The sequence below is a fragment of the Panthera tigris genome, chromosome A2, assembly GCF_018350195.1.
Source record: "Panthera tigris isolate Pti1 chromosome A2, P.tigris_Pti1_mat1.1, whole genome shotgun sequence".
Classification (NCBI taxonomy): domain Eukaryota; kingdom Metazoa; phylum Chordata; class Mammalia; order Carnivora; family Felidae; genus Panthera; species Panthera tigris.
This window is the reverse complement of record NC_056661.1, coordinates 116,383,992-116,403,684: the sequence shown is the minus strand read 5'-3', so window position 1 is coordinate 116,403,684 and position 19,693 is coordinate 116,383,992. Positions and strand designations below refer to the sequence as shown.

At 43.5% G+C, this 19,693-nt stretch overlaps 1 non-coding gene across 1 annotated transcript; it reads right to left on the bottom strand.

The window, feature by feature from the left end:
- Positions 1-1,607: 1,607 nt before the first annotated feature.
- LOC122236765 lies at positions 1,608-1,716 on the bottom strand. Its single transcript, XR_006215017.1, has one exon. It is a non-coding gene; the product is annotated as a U6 spliceosomal RNA (small nuclear RNA).
- Positions 1,717-19,693: the final 17,977 nt, after the last annotated feature.

Below are 19,693 nucleotides of genomic sequence, written 5' to 3'. Positions count from 1 at the left end.
GGGGTTGTGGGAGGGGGATGGGCTAAATGGGTAAGGGGCACTAAGGAATCTACTCCTGAAACCACTGTTGCACTATAAGCTAACTAACTTGGATGTAAATTTAAAAAAAAAAAAAAAAAAGAGAGAGAGACTTTGAGTCCAACTCTGGCTCCATCCCTTATGGGCTGGGAGATGCTAAACCAGTAGTCAGTAAGTAGGCATTGAGCTTGGTGCTGGGTACCATGGTGGATATGTGGAGAAGTGAAAAGCCAGGCACTGTGTGGCTCACAATCTAGCGGGGCATAAGTTGTCTGTCACTGGGAAGTTGGTAATTATGGGGAGCAAGTACCAAATAAGATCAGGTCTCTGCTCTGATCCCTGCCCAAACTTTTGCCCACGGTTGTCACCCTGAGAAGTGATATGGAGTCACCACTGGGTGGTGGGTGTGGGGCATTCAGCCAAGTTGGGATAGGCAAGAGCAGGGAAGGGCTAGAGAGAGATAATAATGAAGTTGCTTAACATTCACTGCCACCTAGTAGCAAACGTTAGACATCATGAACAAAGGGGTATATTTTCTATGAAATAAAGGAAAGTGACATAGACATAAATATATTAGGTCCCCACAGACATTCACTAGCCTGGAAATGAGTGATATCTGGAGACCTGCAAGGGAGTGGGCAGAAATAAAGTAAAAATCCTTGAGTCACACCATCCTTGATGATGTCCACTGTAGTTGGTAAAACCTCCAGTGTGAGCTCATTAAATCAAATGCTGCATATGGAACCCCTTCAAATGCCATTATTGGCGATATGGGGCCCTTTTCTAAGCCCTTATAAACATAGACAGAGACACTTGTGCATCATTAGGCATGCTATGCCAATCACTCATCAAGACAGAATGACTAAATGGGCTGCTAAACACCATGAAACATATTAATGTTACAAAAAATTTGGAATCATCTTATACTTGATGTCATATAGGCTTTGGAGCACACTGAACAAATTTTCTCACTTGTGCAGAGCTAACTTACTCAATTGAGGAAATGCCTGAACATAGCAAAAACAGAGTAGGCATGGGCCTCTCTGAATCCTGCTACACCTAAAAGTGACGAGCCTGGCATTTCTCCTGGGGCAGGGTTGAGGGGGTGGTAGGGAGACTGGAAATTGGGAGTGAATGGGATAGAACCTGAGTCTGGAGGCTGAGGCAGTAAAATAGGGAAAGGAAGAGGAATGAAGCCACAAACACTCAGGTGAAAAAAGTTCATGAACCAACCTTTGTAAATCAGGAATGGCTCTTTTAGGTTCAACATGGCGGCCACACTGGCAGTCAACAAAGGTGTAGGACTTCCTAGGAATGAGCTGGCCTTCCCTCTTCCAGCACTGTCTTAAAGCAGAAATTCCCAAACGGTGTTCCTTAGCACATTAGCACCCAGAGATATTAATGGCTGGGGAAAACAAACACTTCTGCACCACTTTGGTTTAGAAAATGCTGGATTAAACAAAGTCAAGCAAATTTATTTCATGCTTGGATCCTTTAATATACTACCATATATTGTAACGCCTTCAAAGTAGGACTTACCATGTAGGGTTTCCCAGACCTTTTGAGTTCAGAATCTATTTTATTTATATAAAAATATGGAACACTTCACAAATTTGCATGTTGTCCTGGGACAAGGTCCATGCTAATCTTCTCTGCATCGTTTCAATTGTATTATATGTGCGGCCAAAGGAGGAGCACTGGACCTTTTCTCGTTTTTTTTTTTTTTTTTTAATCATAGATTATCTCAAGACACATGTTCTGAGAAACACCTCTTGGGAAACAATATCCTAATTTATTTCAGATTAAATTCTCCTCTAGCAATTTCAGTGTGAAATTTCCAGATAAAAGAAAATTGCCAGAGAAGTGAAAGATTCATCAAACCAACGTTTTGGTGACATGCAAGGAAACCCAAGTGTTCTTTTGATTCACTTATTTAAATTGTTTGTGTGGGTAGTTCCACATTTGAAAGGCACGATGACCCCATGTTTAGATTATTTTTCTCTCAGGCAACTACACTAAATTAGCTTTGCACCCCAATAATTAGGCCTTGCCTAAATGGTGCCACCACCTTGGAACCTGATGTCAATGTGGCTGTCAGTCTAAGCATGGCTATGCTATGAGAATAAGAAGAATAAATACAGTTCCTAATTTCCAAGTCAAAGACAGTGTGAATTGATATTACACAGTAAAATGCAATGAGATTAAATCAATAACATCTGCAATAAGGCATAATGAAGGTAAAATTATATCTCTGGCTTCCTGAACAGCTGTGAATCTATTTTTAATGATCCTCATTTTTGGCAGTCAGCTAACAACTTCTAAAATGTCCTAGAAATTGGATTGTTAAGCAGATGAGCACTGCAGTGGCTCAGAATGTCATTAATTTCAGCTGCCTTATCCATCTGCATGGGCGCAATGGAGGCATCGTGAATTCAGCCCCCACCCACCCCACTGAGCACCCCACTAATCGGGCTTGGGTGGCCCCAGTGAATGCCTGGAAATAGTAAGGCAGGAGAGCTGGGGGGAGAGGGGCTCCTGGAAGGATCACGGGCTGTTGAAATATGGAGAAAAAGGAAAAGTCCTTGCTTCTGTAATGCCAATTGTAGTACATAATTGACTTTCAAGCCTACATTGTGCTATTGGAACCTCATAACCGCCACAGGAACAAGATATTCTAATGGTTCCCTGTTTACCAATGGGGCACTTGGCTTCCATGAGATTACTCTGCCCAGGACTTGGTCAAGGTCATGCCACCAGCAAATGCAGGAGCCAGCACTCAACCCTGGTCTTCTCATTCCAAAGCCAGGACCCTTTCCAAGTCCTCTGCTTGTTGGAATAGCAGCCGTGGGAAAGACACCATGAAAACTTTGAAATTTGGGAAATGTGAACATTTGGGATTATCCATGTTTTTCTTAGCTGCCTGGCACCTTAGTATTTTACTGCAGCTTTTGCCAGAAGCCATGTCTGGGAAACAGTTGATCGCTTTGGCTGATTGTTTTGAGCTCACTTTCCTTCTCCTGCTGTCAGGGGCAGGGAAGTGGGGAGGTGGGGGTGGCACCCCACGCTTTGCACACAATTGTATTTCCTCCACCCTACCAGCAGATATCAGATTCCCAGGTAAGGTTTACTAGCTACAAGGCTCAGGAGGCCCCAGGCTAAACTGTGTTCCAGAAGATTAAAGCTAAGAGTAGAAATCCACTGTTCAGATCCCCTCTTTGCCTGGGTGAGAGGTGACAGGAGGATGGATTCCTGACTCTTCTTCCCTGCCCTGGGAAGCCTACAACATTGAGAGAAGATTTTTGTGTCGACGATGAGGCTGCAGCTAAGTTAAGCCATTAGTTTATGGGACTGACCCCACTGCCTAGCTTGCTTGCAGCAGTTGGGGCTGATCCTTTGCTCCCTGAGATATCGGACAATCAAGAAGCTTATGGTGCAGGGGTGGGGGCTGTGCTGTGGCATGGTTTTAGGCTGCAGAGAAGAGCTTGGCTCCAGGAGAGACATCTATGACACAGAGGGTTATTCGGTATAAAAGTATAAAATGAGTACCTCTGTTAAGTGAGGGGATTATCTCCATGAAGCCAGGGAACACTGTCCAGTGGCCGACATGATGGTCAGGAAAGCTGTAAGGAGAGAAGCAAACAGTGGAGGGAAGGGAGATTTTGTAATGATGAAACATCATACACCACTGATGATTAAAACAATGCCTGGCACACTTGCTCTCAAAAATAGTGGGGAGATGGGAGGGATCACGGTTCATGTGAAGGTGGGAAGATGATGTTCAGAGGAGAAGGCAGGGGAGGTCTAGGGAAAATGGAAGAGCTGGCACCCCTAGACCAATGGGGCTGGGCTGGGCCAACACCACGGGCCAGGAGGCAGGGCACTGAGTGACAGGGACAGAGGGGCTGTTCTGTGCCAGGACCTGCTTGACATGCCAGGGGAACAGTGTACATCCCATGCAAAGGGGATTGACACATCTCATCTCCCAGCAAGCCTCTCCCATTAGGCTCTCCCACATAGATTAGTGGACAAGGTGGCTATTTTGTTGTGGTTTAAAAGAAGCTCTCAAACACGAGCACCTAACTTGCTTAAGAAACACACACATTGTCTTTAAAGCCTTAGCTGGGGGTCACGGTCTTTCAGTGCACAGAGACCTAGTTATCAGTTATACAAACCTCATGCCTTCACTGTCATTGATGCGGGTCAGTGTAAGGTTGGCGAGATTTCCCCTTGTGTGTCGACTTCTGTCGTTGGCTCACTGTGCTCAGATATACTCTGAGGCCAGACTCAGGTTCACAGGAAATAGTATTGTGTTCCATTAGTGATATCTGCCCTGGATGAGAGAGAAAGGAGGGAAGCTCCTGTATCTCCACCCTCCTACTGCATCCCAGAAGGTGTTCTCACTTTACGTGAAGCTGGTTGAAGGGTCAAAAATCAAAGGAACCTCAGACTCACAAGTGAGGGAGATGAATGGATGGAGGAGAGCTTTCCTGTCAATCTCAAAACACACTAACAGTTCAGGTTTTGGAAGCATCAGGAGTCAAATTCACCGCTAATAAGTTTATTTGGAAGGATAGAATCTCTGAAGAATTGTTGAGTAGACGCTGGAGGGCCAAACTAAGTCGTCCAGTCAACCTGATTAAAGTTAAGGGGCAGGGAATTGAGATGACTACTCACCAGCTGGCTGGATGTTCTTTTGTTTCTCATCCTGAACAATGAGGGGAAAGCAGTTCCAAAGAGAGAAGGACAATGGAGATCTGTATGTACACACACACACACACAATATATATATATATATATATATATATATATATAGTGTATGTACACACACACAATATATATATATTGTGTATATATATATATATATATATATATATATATATACACACACACACACACACACAAGTCAAACACATCACATTTGCATACATACACACGCATCATGTATGCCTCATCTGTGTGGTATACCGAGGAGAACTTAGAGAATCGAATTCCAGAAGCCACGTTTCCTTGCAGGCCTCAGTTGAGTAGTTGGTATCTTCACTAACTAAAGGAATAGAACCAAAGGCAGTGGACAAACACCCGAGATGAGAGGGTGGCCGCCTGTCGGTCAGATACCCAGAAACCCACTTCATGATAAGTCGTGACTCAGCTGGGAGGGGAGGTCACAGGGCTGGGGAGACACTTGACTTTGGGGCTCTGCAGATCCAAACCTTGGCTGTTGGTGGTGCCTGGAAGCTTCCCCGTGAGTTTCACTTCATTCTTCGAGGACCTGCAGGGCTTGAGTAAATTAAAAAGCAGAGCTTAACAGTATTTTAAACAGGAAGTATCATGTTTCCGAAGTAACTCGACATGTTAATATTGTTCTCCAAATGATAGCTTCTTAATAAGCTTCATTTCACTGGTAGCATATTGTCATACTAATAAACAATGGGATTTGTTTTTAAAAAGAAAAGCCACCCCGAATGTCTGCATGGCTAATTTCCCTGATGTGTTAACATCACACATTTGGTGTAGAATTGCTAAGGACTGAATTGCTAAAGCCAAGGCTCCTGGTGGCACAAAAGGCATGAAGAGAGAGGCTGCAGGTTTAGGAAGAAGGTGCTCAGCATTGAGGGCTGGGAGTTAATAGGATCAGGGGGTCCCCTCTCCTTCTGGACTTGGGAACAGACATCAAGAAATCGCACTGATCTATAGCAGAAGTTACCAATAGCCCCAGCAGGAAACAGAACTTCAGAATCCTTCTCCAGACGCATTCCCTACAACCTGGTAGTTGACACAAACACAATGAAGCCTATTTGCATTTAGGGGGCTTATCTGCCTACTACATCAGGTAGTTTATCATGCACTCTTCAAAGAATGGCAGGAAGTGTCCTCAGATGCTGCTTTTGCTATTTGCTAGCTATTGAGATGGGAAACCATCCTCCCTAAGTAATTAAATGACAGTGGCTTATTAAATATTTTGAGTCCTTTACACTTCTTCCTAGATACCATCCAAACTGGTGCAATGTTGGGATTCTAAACTTGGGGTCTATGAACCCCCAAGTGGCCCATAATATAATTTGAGGGTCGATGATCTCGGATGTGAAAAAAATACAGGTATTTCTTTTTTCACTACTGTCTGAAATTCAGCATTTCATTCAATTATGAGTGTGAGCAACAAACCGGCATTAGTATCTGTGATCTTCTCATCGACAGAAATCACAGATTTCCCCGCCCACTGAGGTTGTTGCAGGGATCGTGTGATATCACGTGTGTTCACCACAACTTTGAAATGACAATAGTTGTCAGACCTGCTGCCAGTAACTATTCTTCAGTGTGCTGTTCTAGAAGCACATGCATTACTAGATCACAAATCTGTGTTTTGAAGAATATTTTGATAGCTTCATTTTGACATAATTTATGGTTTTCTTTGTTGTTTCATATATGATATTTTATACCCTGAAAGCACGATTCCAGAAGAGGGTCTATGAACAGAAAGGACCCTCCCTTCAGATGAGGAGGTTCTTGTTAAACATCCTTGTCAAGTCCCTTCCTCCTCTTTTCTTTTTGCCTTTTTTTCTCAATTTAAAAAATTGAGATAAAAGTCACATAACATAAAAGTCACTCTATTAAAGTGTACAATTCAGTGGATTTTTAAAAAATATTTTTATTCATTTATTTATTTATTTAGAATCCCAAGCAGGCTCTGCACTGTCAGTGGGGAGCCCGATGTGGGGCTTGAATAAACCTGAGCCAAAACCAAGATTCAGATGCTTAACTGAGTGAGCCACCCAGGTGCCCTACAATTCAGTGGATGTTTAACATATTAACAAGGTTATGCGACCACTACCACTATATAATTCCAGAACATTTACATCACCCCAAACAGCAGCCCCATCTCTGTTAGTGGTCAACCTCTGTGTTCTCTCCCTCCAGCCGCTGGCAATCACCAATCTGCTTTCTGTCTCTATGGATTTTTCTAGTCTGGTCATTGCTTAGAGATTGAGCCATAAAATATGAGGCCTTTTATGTCTGCTTTATTTCGCCTAGCAGGATGTTGGGGGAGTTCATTGTGCTGTGGCACATGTCAGGGCCTCATTCCTTTCTGTGACTGAATAATATTCCATTGTATGGATGTACCACACACTGTTTATCCATTGGGCTGCGTTCTTTATCAGTCTTCACATCTACACTTTCAAAATGAAGAGCTGAGGGCAGATCACGGCTAAAGATTCTTCCAGCTTCCAAACCTTGACTCTGTCTACCTCCACATAGCCTCTGCTGTGTTGTTTTGCATGAAGCTCTGTTAGATTGGCTCCAGGTCTCCTGTCCTCAGACATTGGCCTATCAAATTCCTGAGAGCACATTTTTAAATTCCATCTGTTCACATCCACCAAAAAAAAAAAAAAAAAAAAAATTTCAATTGGTCTGGAAATCTTCCTTAAATTAAGGCTTGTTGGTAGACAATCCCAAATGGACTACTACTCTCTCTTCTCCAACTATGTGTGCAACGCCGTGGCAATTGACACATGGGCTGGGCCCATGAGTGGGGGACTAAATGCTCTGAAGCACAATCAACAGAAAACTCCTTCGAAAACATCCATGGCATGTTGTACGCCCTAGGGAACAATTCAAGGTCTTATCCTAAGGTTCTCACTCTGCCCCTCTCAATGCTTAATTCTGGAAAAAAGAAATTTCACCTGTCACTTGAAAATTTCAGCAGATGTCTGCAGCTTATTTCCACAAGCCTGTAAAGGATCAGAAAGATAAAGGAGGGAAGGGCTCACGGAGATAAGGGACTAGCAATAAATCCTCAAATTGTGTAAGTATAGAGTACTGTTAACAGAGTTTATGTGAGGATCTGAGACACCTTTCTAACTCATTGACTTTCACTCTTTACTAGATTATAAAACAGCGTATACTAACTACAGTCAGAAATAACACAAAGGCTTCTCATGCAGCACAACAAATACATATTTAATGTGAGAAAAGATTATAAATTACATATTATTCAATTTTGTGCTACTTCCCATCCCCCACATGCATAATAGAAAAGGAACCGGCTATGTTTTATCCCCCTACCTTTCTTGACATCAGCCAAGCCCTGTTTTGCTTTCAGCCTGTTCCTTTGTTACATAACCACACTCTCAATCCATTCTTTCATTTCCTTCCAAGTGCTTTCCATCACGCCCGTGGTGTCTGAACCTCATTACACCTACTGGCGCGTGATGCTGGAGCATTTACTGTTCTCAGCCCAGCACATTCTTTGCTTGCAAATGCTTTAGATTCTTTTCCTTCGGAGATAAACCAAGAAATCTGCAAATTCATACCTAATCTGTCATAGCCCTGTCACCCAATTCAATCCTCTCCAAACAAAATCCTTTTGGTGAGAGGAAGACAATACCCCGGTTTCATAAATAATTTTTTCCACCAACCTTAATCTGCTGTCTATGAATATTAATGAGTCTCATCGATTCATGTCTCCATTTTATGTCCAATATTAGACACCTTCCCAGAAAGCTAGCTGTCAAGGTTGCAAAGGACCCTATTTCACTTTCACGTTAAATTAGCAAAATAAAAAAGGGCAACTTCTTTGGCTTGTGGATTTCAAGAGGTACCCCCTCTTTATCCCTGCATTCGAATTGCTTTTACATCGTTCCCAAATTATAGGTCAGTCCTGGCAGGAAGGAGAGCTGGGTTGTGTCACTTCTTTTTCGTCTATTCCAAGCAAGGGTTGACCTGCTACCATGGACACATTTCAGAGACGCAGTAAATGTGTCTCTTTTACCAATCTCAATTCCTTTGCTTGCTTGTTCTTTTTTCTTTTCTTTTTTTTTAATGACTTCCTTGTTGGGTCTAGGTCTGAATTTTTGTGACATTCTGCTTCCCCTGGCTATTCTTGCTTTAAAAAAATTTTTTTTTATGTTTTATTTATTTTTGAGAGAAAGAGAGAGAGAGCACGAGAGGGACAGAGAGAGAGGGAGACGCAGAATCTGAAGACAGGCTCCAAGCTAGCTGTCAGCACAGAGCCCAACGCGGGGCTCAAACTCACAATCCGGGAGATCATGACATGAGCCAAAGTCGGACGCTTAACTGACTGAGCCACCCAGGTGCCTTGGCTATTCTTGCTTTTAAATTTTCTGCATACAGACCACAGAATAAGTGGGTTTGGTTCCAGGGTTGCCCCTGGCCTGTGAGAAATCTTTGCGAAAATTAGGACATTTTAGAAAAAGGAGCTCCCTTTGGGCGAACATACCTGTGTACTGGGATCCAGGGTCTGCTGAGGGCAGTGTGGCCTGCATTTCAACACCTACTTCCTCTCCTCAGGGCACCTTGGCTGGTTTCTCTATTAAATCTTTCACTTATCCCCCTTCGCCGGTTTCTTGGACCCCAAGTGTTTTTTGGGGGATGCCAGAGATTTGCCTTTTATGCTTAGATCCTTCTTAACTGCAATTCACCTTTTTCTTCTTTACTCATTTTCACGGCGTTAATGTTAAACTCCTTGTTTATCTGCCAGGTTTCACAGAAGCACCTTTAATTCATCTTTCTATCTTTGAGCAATTTGAGTAGGAATTCAAGTTATATCCTTGGGTTTTACGTTTATTTGGTCGGTTGATTTTTTAATACATGCTTTCATATGTTCAAAGACTTGCTTGCTGATAGCATTATTTGTTGCTTAAATGACAAACATATGGCCAACTGCCAGAGGAGCTGTGTTATTTGAGAAGGTCCAGGAAGCCTGCTCTAGATCTAACTAGACCCCTCCTTGATTGCCATTCGTGCCTCAAATTCTATCTTAAAGCCACATTCTTTTGGACTAAGCAAATGCAGCCTTGTTGCAATATACTACACTTGGAAAGAACTAAGGAGACTGCACCAGTCATTGACACTTTAGTGAGAATTAGTTTATCAAATCCTGTTCCAAGGGCAGCTATGTGACAGAAGAAAGGTGGTTTGGGTCATGGAATATACTAATCCCCTAGTGGGCAGGCCTGATTAGGCTGGCAGAAATACCCTTGAACATATTGGTCATTTTGAGGGATTCTGAAGAGAACAAGGGACTGAAGAGAACAAAGAGAACAAACCCTCTTTGAGGGTTCTGAAGAGAACAAAGGCAAATTGACCTTTGTCATGTTTTTGCCCAGAGCAATCCCAGGGCAGCTCTAAGAGATCTAACTTGGTATAAACTATTCAACAGTATTGATGTTTCCCGATGTGACTAAGGATGAGACTCTTCTGTTAACTTGCTGGAGCAGCTGAGAATTCAGATTCCTTCCCTGGGCCTACACCAATCACTCCCTGTTTTGACCTTGATCTTTAGTCATTGAGCTTCCTTGAAGGCCCGGGGTTGGTGATGTTAGCAGGGCAGGACACATACCTCTAAGGAATTCATTTCTCACATGAATATGGCCACCTGTGGAAAGATCTACGCAAGACAGGCCACAGGCCCAAAGAATATTGAAGCAATAAAGGTCCTTTTTAAAGACCATAACCAATCTAGTCCTAGGCCTGTCAAAGTGGGCTGCACACACATCTGAGGGTGCAAAGCCATGACTTACACACAAATTAAATATGGTGCATCTTCCTGCAGTGTCCTTTTACTAGATAGTAATAAATTTAAAATGTTAGCTTTAAATTAAGACAAGCATGCCTGTATTACAGAATGGAATATAGCAGTCACAGGAATTCAAACAGATACCAAGGCAAATGAATACATGAGCACAGAAAACAGAGCTTAGATTACCCAGGATTATGTTTTCAAAAACAATTTTGCATCAGAATCACCTGCAGAATTTCAAAAAAACTTCAGAACAATTCTGCTGCCAGTGCCCTTTCCAAATGGATTCTAGTACATTGATATTCCTCCAGAGCTCCTCTGGTGATTCAGAGGTACGGCCAGAGTTGAGAGCCTCCAAATTTGAGCCCAGCTGAGGCTCAGCAGGGTGAAGTGACTGACCCAAGATCACACAACTCATTTATATTTGGTGTTTTTAGCCATTGTTCTATCTATGATCTGCTTCTCAATAGGATCAGCTGCCTAGTTATGGGTCCTAGTGCTAAACGGATAGTGCAGATCCCTTGTTGTATAGAAATTGTTAAGAATTTTAAGACAGCAACAGCACAGCATTGGCAAGTGCAGAGTCCTACCGCATGTGCTGGCCCGTGTACACACCCATGGAGTCAGTCCTGCGCCTCCAAAGCCTGAAGAGTGTATTCAGCACTGCAGCCAACTTAGAGCAGTGAAAGCACATCTACAGGACGGGGAGGAACAGTGCCCTCGTCTACATTCCCTAGTTTATGCGGTGAGATGACACATGCATGCAAGCATACCCACACGCACCCCTGCTCAGGTATTGCAGAGACACCTTCCGGCAGAAGTGGTTAGCAAAGATTAAATGAGATTGTTCTGCTGTAAAAGCATGTTTGCTTCTTCATCTAAACTGAGAATGAAACTGTCAGCTCTTGGCTCTAACCTGTGCTGGGTGGCTTATAAATTCCAGTTTACACTTTCGCCCCAAACCACTACCCCCCCTCCCCATCCCTGCACAAGTTTTCATACTCCTAAATCTTCATCTGGAATTATAGGCTCAGATTACGGAAAGGCGTTTTGTCGTATTTTGAACACAACTGAGTTAGGTCCCTCTCTGAAATAAATGAGGGCGTCTGTTGGGTTGGGTTGAGGGGGAGAACCATGGACTGTGCGCATGCACACGTGCACGCTCACACGCACACACACACACACACACACACACACACACACCAATATCAGAGACGGGAAGCCCAGCAGAGCCTGATAGGATTGCAGAATTTAGGAGAAGCCCTCACTCTAAGGAGGCTGTCTTCTCCTGGAGAGCGAGAATAACACACTCCGTGCCTGGATAAAGACCTCTGTTAGGGGCGGGAGCAGATGTATGTGTGAGGGCCTGGGGGAAATGCAGGGAGGAGAGGACCAGGCAAACTGCTGGAGGAAACGAGAGTGCATCCATTCTCTTGAGATTCAGCAGCCGGGCAAGGTACGGAGAGTTAATGAACCAAGGGGAGGATGGGGGAACACCAGGGAATTCAAAGTAAGTGAATGAAATTCTCATTACGTCGCCACTGGAATTAATATGCAAGCTTTCCTCTCTCTCAGGGCTTCTTTTTGGCATTGCTGCTATGAAATATTTGGGGCCAAGGATGGAGCAAAACCCTAGAGAAAAGCAGGTGATTCATGTTCCTGGGAATTTGCATCCAACTCAGTAGATGGGGCAGACAGAGCCTGCACAGCTGGGGAAGCTTTCTCAAAACCTTCGAAATCAGCAGCCATCCAGTCCTGAGAACAAGGGTGATTTAGTCAGATAGGTCTGGGAGAGACCCAGTGTGGCCCGTTCTGTGAGGACCATTGCTTTCTTGATGGCCAGTCCCTGTCTGTATCTGACTGACTCAGGCTTACCCCTTAACAATGTCTGGAGACATGTATAAAAATGACAAAGGATTCACTGAAACTTAGAAAGGCCCTATGAGGGAATGCGCTATAATCAGCGTATTAAATCTATAACTTCGGGCCATGCACACGTGTGGTAGACAATCACACAAAGCAAGCACAAATACTCTAGGGGAGCTCTTGCTGCAGCAGCCAGAGTGGGCTCCCAGGTCAGGCAAGTGAGATCTGCTCCCACCTCAGTGTAATCAGAGGCCAAGAACTTAACCTCTCTTAGTCTTGTCTTCTCCAGCTAAAAATGAGCTACATCGAACAGCTATTTTATAAACTTGTCTTGAGGCTTGCATAACATGGTGTAGTTGTGAAGGTTTTCACCTGGAGCATAGTAGGTATTCAACATACATACATACATAGTACACAGCGGGCACATAGTAGGTATTCAGTAATAACTATTATCAACCATCAATCCTTTCTTTCTCTCTGCCCCCAGGCTGGGGATTAATGAAAACCCTCAGCCAAGAGTAACTTAAGAAGGAGATGCTTTTGGCCAGGTTCTGTTCCACCCTTTTGACGTACTCTTGTGTGCTTGGCTGACCTTCTATGCACAACCAGCCCTTGTCCACAAGAAGCCCAACAGAATGGGCATCTCTCCATAATAGGAATGATACATTAACTGAGAAGACAGACGTCTTAGACTCTGTCTCATGCTGTTTTCAAACATCACCTCATGAGTTGACAAAGCAGTCCCGATTTGCTTCCTGATGAATCTGAACAATGCTGGAAAGTGAGGCTGTCCCTTTCCTTTCTTCCAACATGTGTCCAGTGAAGTGACCTCAGAACCGCCTCTCTGAGTTATCTTCTAGCAGCGGGAGAGAGGGTTCACAGGGTCAGAACTTCTCCGGGGCTCCATGCCCTTCAAAGATGCATCTTTGAGCATTCTGTTACAAAACGAGAAAAGTAAGGACAATGAAGAAAGCTTTCTTCAGTAAAGCTTTCAATCAAAAGGACTGTCCTCTATGTGGAGATTGTGGTTTGCTGGTGTTTTGTGTATCAAGATGTGCTTTGTGTGTGTGTGAAACAATAGAGAAAGGAGATGAAAGCAGTTATATTTTATACCCTGACTTGGCAAAATGAAAAGGAGGCAAACCCATGTTTCCCTCCGTTACCACCCAATTAAAAAAAAATACTTTTACTGGCTCATGAAATAAGAAAGCTGGAAACCACTGATATGGACCACCCTGGTGGTTTAGGGAAAGAAAATAACTTCCAGATTAGCAGCTACCCGGAACATTTTCCCCCAGACTGTAGACCCCTGGGCTTTTGCTGCATGAATTATTTCATGTCTCCTATCTATGACAAATATGGCAAATGAGGGTGAAAGGGGCTGTATGAGAGGTCATGGGTCTCCCCCAATAAACCAACCACATAGTAGTAAGGAGGGATGCAAAGTCAACGTGCTATCCCCATTCCTACCACAGATACAACTCTTCCCTCGTGTAAATGGGTCTGAGAACATTTGGTGTTGATGCTGATCCAGTACTTCCAAAATACTATGTTCGTATTTAAAACATTTCTAAGTGAAACATCTTCTGTTAGAGATTCAACTACAACCTGGTTTTGTTTGGGCTTGAAAAGACCACTTTTTTGGGTGAGAGTCCAATATTGTAAAATTACTCTTTTCATTATGATAACTAGCAGGTACCAAACACCTAACCATGAGGTCACATTTCCAATAACATATCTCAAATTATGTGATGTTTTGTCCTATTGTTTGGGTTTGCTAATGCTGCTTCAGCAAGTATTTCTAGACCTCTCTGAGAAGAACTCGAATGGTCCCCCAAAGCTTCCTTGGGGGTTACCTGATACTCTAGCCAGCCATTGGACTTCAGGCTGCTGGCCTTCACATCATCCCAGGCTCCAGGTCATTCCACCCTTCCAGGCCTTTCCTGTCAGGCCTTGGTCTCCTCCATCCTTTCTTCCCCTACCAGGCCTTTGTGATTAATTTCTGCTGTCCCCTCCTGGAATGACTACTTGTTCAAGTCCTTGCCCTTGGCCAAGGTTCAGTTCAAGACATTTCCTCTAGGAATTCTAAGATCCCTAGTGTATAAATAGCCTCTTTTGTCATTCTCCTGCTGCACTTTGTACCCCAAATAATCCAAGGTATGTGTAGTGAGTGCTGAAATGATTATTTGTATGTCTGTGTTCCTACCACTTTCAGCTACCCTGTGAGCTCCAGGATGCAAGGACTAGATCATAATCATTTTTTTTTTTTAACTCATCAAAGCATTGGCACAATATATTGAACATAGTAAGTCTGGCAAATACTGTTTAAGACTGAATTGCCTTAAATTCTCACTAAGGTGTAAAGGACTGATTGTCATACCTCCCAGAATGCATAAGAAAAAACTTTCTTTCCCCCGGTAGGAACATTGGCTCTCACTGGTCCATGGAGGGAAAAGACAATTCTTGAACCTTCCAGAAAATCCTACAGGATGGATAGCCTGAGCAGCATTCAGGTAGGTGAAATGTCAAAGAAGCACATAAATTCATGACAAGAATCCCCACCGTGTCCCCTACCAATCACTCCAAACAACAACACTGACAGATTTTGTACACTATCAGCCTTATTTAACCAGCCATCATTTCCTTTTAAAAAAAAAAATAAGAAGAAGAGTTAAGGTCAAGTAGAAAAAAAAATGCCTTTGAATTAAAATCTTAGCTTTTCTTTGAACATCCAGATGATTAAATGAGATCCAGACGAAAGCAGGCAATTTCCAAAAAATAAAACCCAGCCGGGGGTACTGCATTCCCTCATGCTTCTACCAGTAACCCCATGGTAAAGTAAAGTAATGATTGATTCGGAGAGAATTATGGCTATTATAAACTGTAATCAGTGGTGGATGAGAATAATTACACAGGGAAAGGAGGGAAAAGCTGAAACATGGCTGAGCAGTGTTCTGATGGATGGGGAAGTCATTTCCTGGCCGTTAATGACTGATTTTTCAACAGTCAGCACACAAGCTTTAATCCCAGAGGGGAGAAGGAGAAAGAAATGGCCACATTATAAAGGATGCTACTGACTTAACCTTACCACTTTTAATCTGAATATAGCTGATGCCTGTCCCCCTATCTGTCCTTGCTTTTTTGTTCTTGCTTTTGCAGATATACCCTCTGGTGGGGTGAGGTTAGGTCTGGCCTTTATCTGAGAGACACCAGAAAGAGTTATGGTTATATAGAACTCCCGTAAATCACGGTGGTGGGAAATGGCATTGGGGCGTCAGAACTGCGAGGGCCACAGAAATCACCTGGTCTAGTCTGCTCGTTTCACAGGAGATCCCAAAGAGGTGAAGTGATTTGTTCAAGTCACACAGGTAATGGACTTTCAACCTGAGGGGAGCCTGCCCACCCAGGACCACAAGGGAGACTGGCCTTGTCACAGAGGCACGATCAGAGCCCTGAGGGAGACAGCTTTGCTAAACTCATTTCGATATTGTCACCAGCTCAGTGTCTTGCCCTCTGAGACAGGCTCCGGGGTCCCCTGTTCTGCCTGTAGAAATTGTTACTGGGTGAGGTCACAAGAAGTCTGAGAGAGCACAGGCCTGTGGAATGATCCATTTTCATTTATAGATGAGCAGTGAGTCTTTTAATCTGTGACCCTAATGGCGGGAGGGAGGGACAGAAGGATAGAGACTGAGACAGGGAGAGGGAGAGAACCGAATGTATCTTATTTGCGTCCATACAACAGGATAACTGATGGAAACAGACTAGAAGTCATAAAACTGTGTAAAGCAGGACAACCAGAATTGTTGGTGACAGACACTTTTCTTTGGAGCCCTATGAATTTGAAGAGGCTTTCTAATACCTTCATGAAGTACTAGGTTTCCCTCTCACCTCCTCCTTACCTCTCTCAGAGCCCCTAAAGCAGAGAAGATGTGTGATGGTGGATAATGTGGGACAAATTCCAGCAACCTCTCTCCTCTCTGCCTCCAGGACAAAGCCCATCAGAAGGAAAGGAAGGATCATCTTCTAAGAAAATATGACTGCCTCTGAAGCCAAACTATGTCAAGATATAAGATCAGGAATGTCCAGATGCTGTTTATCCCATCTTAATTAAATTTGGACTTCTTTGGGGGAAAAAAGTACCTCGGTTCCAGGAAAAGTTGTTTGGACTCTGAGGCTGTTTGGATTCTGTTTTATGAAAATAAACATTTTAATCAAGATACCATCATTCCTAGATTTTCACTGCGAAGGTATTTTCTGAAGCAAACCCTCTTGAGCCAATATATGTTCTTAATAATATTCTATTCAATGCTGCCCAATGGTCTTTGTTTTTTCTCTGTTCTCATTTTCAGTTTCTTAAAAGTATTTCAAACAGGATCAATGCCTTTTCAAAGGTACATTTTACAGTGATGCCGTGAGAAATCATTTGTCCATCTGGTATTCCTTTCCCCTCCTTCAGGTAAGCACACCTCAGATTTCCTTCAGGGAACCATGCTTCCCCTAGTCCCTGGAATCCTGATAGATCTACAAATCCCAGAGTCATGTCCCACCACATAGCACCTTTACCCCACTGGCACTCCATGTGCCCCCAGATGCAGAGGGGGCATGCAGTCTTGATGGGCCAGTCTAAGTCTTCTCTTCCCAAGCCAGAGTGATTGGCTTTGAAATGGCCATCTTTCTTGAGACTTTCTACATGGATGCTGAGAGAGTGTATATACCTTGTCGATTTGGAATAATAGCTGTAGGATATGGTCTTTGAGCTGCCTGGACTATCTTTCCATCTGTAGAGAAAGAGCCACAGGTGGGGGGGGGGAGAGAAAGAGAGAGAGAGAGAGAGAAAGAGAGAGAGAGAAAGAGAGAGAGAGAGAGAGAGAGAGAGAGAGAGAGAGGCTAACCTTATAGATCATCCAAGCCCGTGGATCCAGCAGAACCTGACTTTTAAATCCCATAACCCTGAACTCCACAATTATGGGAAATAATGCACTCCCTTGCTGTAAGCTACATGAAATTGGGTTACTCTCTCTTATTACCCAGAGTCCTGACAAGACTAAGACTTTTCATTGGGCCTGCTTTGATTTAAACCTTGGCTAGAGGGTTCAGTACTTTCTTTCTTTTTCTTCCTTCCTTCCTTCCTCTTTCTTTCTTTCTTTCTTCTTTCTTTCTTTCTTTCTTTCTTTCTTTCTTTCTTTCTTTCTTTCTTCCTTTCAGAAAGTACAAGCAGGGGAGAGGGGCAAAGGAAGAGAGAGACTCTTAAGCAGGCTCCACACTCAGTACAGAGTCTGACAAGGGGCTCAGTCCCACACCCCTGGGATCATGACCTGAGTTGAAATCCAGAGTTTGAGGCTCAACCGACTGAGCCACTCAGGCACCCCAGTACTTATTTTTTTAATTGAAATATTTATAATGAATTATTGTGCTAGTAATGAAGGGCTATAGTACTTTATATAGCAAAAAATAAACTTATCTTTTGACTATAACTTGGATTACCAAGCTCACTATGTATCTAGTTACAACCAATCTTTGAATCACATGTTTTGAATAAATGAACAAACAACTGAACAGACAGATGGGCTAAAAGTCTTCCAGAAATCACCCAGCACCTGCTGGAAGCCTCCATTCTGCCAATGAGTTGTTGGAATGAACAACTCTTTTAACCGTGTACACACACACACACACACACACACGCACAACTAAAATTATCCTACAAGGACTAACAAGAAAAATGCAAAAGATCTCTAAAGAAAATATTTGCAATTATTGTTTACCATGTGATTTAGGGAAGAGTGCCATTCTCCCCACAGGTAATACCAAAGGTGAGAGCACATTTTAAGGACTCCAAAGGGATGCAGAAACTCCAGAGAGAAAATTCAGACATCTAGAATTTTCCTTTCCCTCTGGGACCCAACCTCCGTGTTTCTGAGGACTAGGTCATGCGCAATGAAGCCCTTCATCTCTTATAGGCTCTGCCCTGCTCTACACAAAGCCATCAGTGCGAGAGCAGGACATGCCTTGAGTGTCAGTCCTGAGAACTCTCAGGTGCAGAGGACTAGCGGTCAAGCCTGCCAGCTGAGGCATTCCAAAGACTCGTCCCCATGGAGGACCCTCAGGGGCCACACAGCTTGAGGGGTGCTGTCGGAGGTAACACTGGTCAGTGCCTGGCAGAATAGAGAGAGGAAGTCAGCCACCCCAGCAGGGCACACACGGTCTCTTGTATCTGGCATGGGCTTGCCCTGTCCCAAGAGGAAACTTTCTACCCTGCCCTGTTCCGTTCCTGTGAAGTGCAGTCTCTCACTTGGGAGGAGAAAGAGAGAAGCTCCCTCTGGGCACAAATATCAATTAAGGTCCCTGTCACCACAGAGGCACACAGTTTCTGCTCCAGGCAGCACCTTCCCCATTTTATCCTGTCAAGGTGGCCACCTTCATGAAGAATAAATGGATTATTTCGCTATAGTCACTTAACCCCAGAAAATGAAAACAAATCCTATTATGGCTAGTGGGTGTCTCTTTGTCTTATTTTTGTTGACCTCCAGGTATGTCATATTTCTGTGGGTTTCCCAATAGGTCAATTGTCTGTATTCGTGGGTCTTTGACATTAACAGTGGTATGTTACGTTTTCTAAGTATGTTAAAACACAATATTTCATATGTATACACACACAGGGTCACAGATATTCATGGGCATATACATTTATTCACATTTATTTATATATGTGCATGTTGTGTATATGTATATAACCACACACATGCACATACCTGTCCTATCCATAATTGTCACTCTGTTAAGAGGTGTTCGCCAGATTTTTGAACAAATGGCTTAGGGCCATTTTCTATTGTTAAAAGTGAGAATGCTCATTGTAGAAAAATTAGAAGATGGGGAAACGTGTGAGGGGAAAAAGAAATACCTCCGATAATCCCACTAAACAGAGGAAACCATTTTGTGCTTTATCCATTCCTGCCCTTTCGCATGCATATTGGAGGGGTATCCTTTTTATACAGTCAAAATTGTGCTATGGACAATTCTGTAAACTGGTCTTCCGCTCAATCCTATGAGAGGCATTTTCCCTACGTTTGTCAGGATAATTTTAAGCCCACCTCATGCATTTCGTTCCAGGAGTAAATATGAGTGTGTGATGTCCAGGCGGGACCAGGAACGGACTGTACCCTATGCCCTCTGTCTTTTCAATTGTTGCCCAGTCTACCTGAAGGAGATGAGAAGCAGACATGGCATTGCTCGCTGGCATGGGCCCCCTCCGACCGCCCCCTCCCCTGGCTCCCT